The sequence below is a fragment of the Vulpes vulpes genome, chromosome 2, assembly GCF_048418805.1.
Source record: "Vulpes vulpes isolate BD-2025 chromosome 2, VulVul3, whole genome shotgun sequence".
Lineage (NCBI taxonomy): Eukaryota > Metazoa > Chordata > Mammalia > Carnivora > Canidae > Vulpes > Vulpes vulpes.
In genome coordinates, this window is record NC_132781.1 from 65,335,866 (window position 1) to 65,341,981 (window position 6,116).

The window sequence follows — 6,116 nt, forward strand, 5'->3', positions numbered from 1 at the left end:
TTTTCATTTCCTTTGTGGTTATGGCTCTATTCAGTTTTTCTATTTCTTCCTTTTTCAGTTTTGGTAGTTTATACTTCTCGAGGGATGCATCCATTTCTTCCAGATTGCCCAATTTGTTGGCATATAGTTCCTCATAATGTGCTGTTATAATTGTGTGTGTTTCTTTGGTGTTGGTGGTGATCCCTCCGCTTTCATTCTTGATTTTTTTTTTTTCCATTTGGGTCCATTCTCTTTTCTTTTGGAGAAGTCTGGCCAGGGGTTTATTGATCTGATTAGTTCATTCAAAGAACCAGCTTGGTTTTGTTGATCTGTTCTACTGTTCTTAGGTTTCTAGTTCATTGATTTCTGCTCTAATCTTTGTTATTCTTCTTCTTCTGGGTTTAGTTTTGATTTGTGTCATTTCCCCTTTAAGTGTAAGGTTCGGTTGTGTATTTGAAACTTCTAGTTTCTTGAGAAAGGCTTGGATGGCTCTATACTTCCCTCTAAGAGCCGCCCTTGCCACTTCTCACAGGCTTTGAACAGTTGTGTTTTCATTTGCCTTTATTTCCATGGATTTTTTTTTAATCTCTAATTTCCTGATTCACCCAATCATTATTTTAGTAGGATGCTTTAGCCTCCACATATTTGAGTTCTTTTCAAGTTTCCTCTTGTGACTGAGTTCCACTTTCAAAGCATTGTGTTGTGAAAATAAGCAGGGAATGATCCCAATCTTTTGGTACTGGTTGAGACCTCATTTGTGACCCTTTATGTGATCTATTTTGGAGAATGTTTCATGTGCACTTGAGAAGAATGTATTCTGTTGCTTTAGGATGAAATGTTCTAAATATGTCTGTTAAGTCCATCTGGTCCAACGTGTCATTTAAAGCCCTTGTTTCCTTGTTGGTCTTCTGCTTAGATGATCCATCTGTCCGTTGCAGTGAGGGGGGTGTTAAAATCCTCTACTATTATTGTTTTATAGGTGTTGTGTTCCGTTGCAGTGAGGGGGGTGTTAAAGTCCTCTACTATTATTGTTTTATAGGTGTTGTGTTTCTTTAATTTTGCTATTAATTGGTTTGTGCAACTGGCTTCTGCCGTGTTACGGGTATCAATAGTATAGTTGTTAGATCTCATTGCATAGACTTTTTAATCATGATGTGCTGTAAAAAATTATGATATTACTGTCCTTTCTCATCTCTTATTAACTTCTTTGGTTTAAAATCTAATTTGTCAGCTATAAAGATTGCTACCTCGGTTTTCTTTTGATGTCCATTAGCATGATAAATAGTTCTCCACCCCCTCAATTTCAATCCGGAGGTATTTTTAGGTCTAAAATGAGGCTCTTGTAGACAGCATATCGATGAGGCTTGCTCTTTTGTCCAGTCTGATACCTGTTTCTTTTGATTGGGGCATTTAGTCCCTTCACATTCAGGGCAACTGTTGAAAAATATGAAATTAGGGCCATAGTGTTACTTGTAACGTTACTGTTTCTGTATATGGTTTCTGTTCCCTTTTGGCCTACGTGACTTTTGGGCTTGTTCTTTGCTTAAAGCATCTTTTAAAATACTTCTTGTACGGCTAGTTTGGTGATCACAAATGCTTTTAGTTTCTGGAAACTTTTTCTCTCTCCTTTTATTTTGATTGGGATCCTAGCTGCTGCATATTTTTCTCATCTCACACCTTGACTATATCATGTCAGTTCTTTCTGGCCACAAAGGTCTCTGTGCATAGGTCTGTTGCCAGTCTAATGTTCTACCCTTGCAGGTTACAGACCTCTTGTCCTGAGCTGCTTTCAGGGTTTTCTCTTGGTCTCTGAGATTTGTAAGTTTCTCTATTATATGTCAGGCTGTTGACCTATTTTTATTGATTTGGAGGGATTCTCTATGACTCTTGAACTTAGATACCTCATTCTTTCCCCACATTAGGGAGGTTCTCTGCTATAATTTTCTCCAATGTACCTTTTGCCCCTCTCTTTTTCTGGCTTTTCTGGGATTCCAGTGTTTCTAATACTGTTTTGCTTTGTGGCATCACTTATCTCTCGAACTCTCCCCTGCTGATCCAGTATTTGTTTATCTCTCTTTTCCTCAGGGTCTCTATTCTCCATCATTTTATCTCCTAGTCAGTATTTCTCTCTTCCACCTCATTTGTCCTAGCAGTTAAAGCCTCCATTTTTGGTTGCATCTAATTAATAGCCTTTTTAATTTCGACTTGATTGGATCTCAGTTCTTTTATTTCTCCAGAAAGGGGTTCTGTAGTGTCTTGCATGCTTTTGCAAGCCCCACTAGTATCTTTATAAACATCATTCTGAACTCTAGGTCCAATACCTTACTTATGTTCATATTGATTAGGGCCTGACAGTCAGTGCAGCTTCTTATTCTCTTTTTTCTTCCTCTTCTTTTTTTTTTCTATGATAATTTATGTATTTACTTGAGAGAGAGAGAGAGAGACAGAGAGAGACAGAGATAGTGACAGAGAGCATGAGGAGGGGGGAGAAGTTGAAGCAGGCTCCCTACGGAACAGGAAGCCTGACATAGGTCTCCATCCTAGGATTCTGGGATCATGACCTGGGCCAAAAGCAGATGCTAAACCAACTGTGCCACCCAGGTGCCCCTCTTGTTATCTTTCTGGAGGTGAGTTTTTCATGTTGTCGTCCTACCCAGAGAAGAATAGATACATGAGGGTCAAAATACCAAAATGGCAACAACAACCTCAGAGAAATAGACACAAAACAAAACAGAAGAGACCCTGAACCGAGAGAGAGAGAGCGAGAGAGAGAATAATCAAAGAGGTGAACAGAATAGAAAAAAAGCACTAGATCCTCTGTGTATATTGGTCCATTTGTTAGAAAACTAGATCCCAAACTTCTAAGGAGAGAAAAACATATCATGAAAAGAATTAAATACAATGAAAGGATAGAATGTAACTATAAAAATTAAAAGACAAAAAAAGGGAAGGAATAAACAGAAAGGTGAACAGAAAGGAGCAATGCAGGGTATCCTGACTATATTTTGGTTGGGTTTTGTATCTCAAAATTGCAAGGGAAGACTAAATATATACAAAAACAAAGTTAAATCCCTTGAACATGTAAGGGTAAAAATGAAATTTAAAGAAGACTTTAACAAAACAGAAAAAATAAAAGAAGAACAAAACAAAACAAAAAGAGTGAATATGATCAGACAGGTGAAGAGAATAGAGCCATACACTAAAATCTGGGTGTATTTCTGTCTGTTAGAAGAAAGTGCATCCCAAAATTGTAAAGAAAGGAAAAAATATATATATATATACAGGATAAAATTAAATACAATGAAAGGGTAGAATGGAACTACCATAAAAATAAAAATTAAAAAAAGATTTTTAAAAAGTTGATAAAGTAACAAATTGGTTGAGAAAAAAAGAGGAAAAATAAAATTGGAAGACTAAATAATCATAGGGGGGAGATAAATTACCATAATATGAAATCCTGTCTGTTTTGTGTTTATAGAAATTTACATACATTTTATTTTATTTCCAAAAGAGAGTATCGTGCTTGTATATTTTTCCTGGAACTTGTTCATGTAGCAATGTGACATGGAGATCATGCAAAAATACTGCCTGTCACCATATCTTCTCCGTAATTACTGTATACACTACATCTTTCATCGAATGTGGTTTCGTATATATTTAGGTACTTTAGGGAATATGTTGAACATAAATGTGTATGTGTGCATTTCTAGATGGCTGATTCCTAGATGTGGAATTGCATCGTTAAATAGCGTGTTTAAATCCTATCGGAAAGCGTCATACTACATTGTACTTCATAAAAATAGTGTTCTCAGATTCTTTCTCCCCCGTCTTTTAGCAGAAGGAAATTTCTTAATTTGATAAAGCATATTTATCTATCGTGAGGCAATAACAGGCAATATTGGTGAAATAGTCAAAGTTTTTCACGTGAGATTGGGAAGGAGAGAAGAATGGTGACAATTCCACTTCAGTTCAGAATTCTGTGGGGGGTTCTGACCATACAGGAAAGCCAAAATAAAAATCACAGATTGTGTACGAAAAAAGGTCCCTGGGAGGCAGAAGTTTGGGACCTGGACTGGAAAATTCCAAAGCAAGCCAAACCATAGTGGAAAGTTTAGAAAATGTTAGATGTGTACAACATGAAGTGGACCCTGAAGCTGACTTTAAGGAAAACAATCAGCCATTTCTAAGAGAAGCTGACGGAAGATTGACGTGGTTTCCTTATCTCACTTTGGCATTAATTCAAAATATTTACTAGAAGGACCACTTCCCGGAGAATTAAAACAATTTACATCTAAGCGCTTATTTCTGTAGGACTTCCTCTACCACTTGAAGTAGAAATCAAAGCCGAGGACGTCTCAACAGACAGACAGACAGACAGCCTGCTGACCTGCAGTACGTGTGACTTCTCCACGGCCCAGGAGCCCGAGCAAGGTCCCAGGGCCACTGGCAGGCCCGGCGGCTGTCCCTGAAGAGAGGCCCAGGCCCGCCGGGATCCGCCAGCACTTTGAGAGTCTGCAGACGGCTGAGGACCCCAGGATGACACCAAGCACCCGACATCCATCTGCACGGTTGGTCACCGTCCTTGCTGGCGGGGCCTGGGGAATGGAAGCTGTGGCACGGCCTGCCAAGGAGTGGGGGGCTGTGATTTGCAATGTCAAAGCGCGGGCAGTGGCCCCCAGGAGAGGCCACGCAGCCAGCACACAGAAGACTACCCTGGTTGGGACTCAGCCTGTCCTCTGCGCCCTCAGCCACACACCCCAGCGGTGGCCTAGCTCTGGCATGGAGCTGGTGGCGCTCAGGGTAGGGCATGCACCCCCTGGCTGCACCGAGGGGCTCAGCCAGGCTGAGGCTGCAGAGACCCAGTAGGTGAGCAAGTGCCAGCCCTCCAGGACTTGGCGGGTCGGGTGTGATCCTTGGCGGGGTGGCCGACGGCAGGAACCAGGTCAGGGGGCAGGTCAGGGGGCAGCCAGGCCACAGCAGCCCACGACCAGCAGGGAGGTGGCCTCCAAGTGCCGCTGCTGGGCAGGTCCAGCCCTCGCTGTGGGCTTGGCGTGGAGTCTCCCCTCAGTCTCTGGCAGCCTTGCAAGCAAAGCAGCAGGAACCAGTTGTCAGACCCCTGCCTCAGCCTCTGCTTCAGGGAGCTCAGCTGCTCCTCCTGATGGGCCCCTGCAGCCTGCAAGGGGAGGACTTCCTCCCTGGGAGCCACAGCGGCCTCTTCCCTCTTCAGATTCTGCTGCTTGATCCATCTGTGGGAAACACTTTACTGACTTAATTTACATTTCCCTATGAATTCATACCTTTTGTTCTCTTATGTTATTGGGTTTTGTTTGTTTTTACTTCTGTGAATTGCCTATTCACATCCTCCGTTTAGTTTCATCTACTGGGTTTTTTGTTTGTTGTGTTTGTTCTGATTTGTAATGTTTCTGGCTTTTCAATACTTACCAACCTTTAATCTGGTAGGTGTGGTACAGGATAGATTTGAGGACAATTAATTAAACCCGTATTCACGGTTTAACCATATTATCTGCTATGGCTCTCTAGTCTCTTGAGTTAAAAATGTGTCAAATATCTCAAAGAATTGTATGGAAATTCATGATAAACTTTTCTGAGAATTCCCACCCCAAACCTCGCCCCCAGCCCCACATCTGTTTTAACTTGTTTTTAAGAGAAACTCATGCTTTAGGGGAGAGAATGTTGTGAGACTACAGTGATGGTCTTCTTAACCAATGAAGACAGGTATTTTTCTGTCATCTGAACCACTTCAATCATAAAGTGATTGATTCCCGATGCTTAGGTTTCAGGAGGCTCTTGAGAATCCTTGTGGGTCGATTCTGTTTCCATAAAACACATAGTTTTTGTTCTTTGTATTGTTATTGATTATCGCCAGACTTGGTGTACCTAGGTTTAAGGAAATGATTGCAATCTGTTTTTTATCACGCCAAAGGATTCATTGTTTCCTATTATGTTAATGGAAAAGATGGAACAGCAAGCAGGCTGCTGAGGAAAGAGAAAGAATGAGTCATGCTCGTCTAAAGTATGGTCATACAGAATGATCATGATTTCAAACTGCATTGAACTAACACATTGAATTGCTCACCATATCTGTAACAGCAAAGTGATGATGTGTCTGGTTTCAA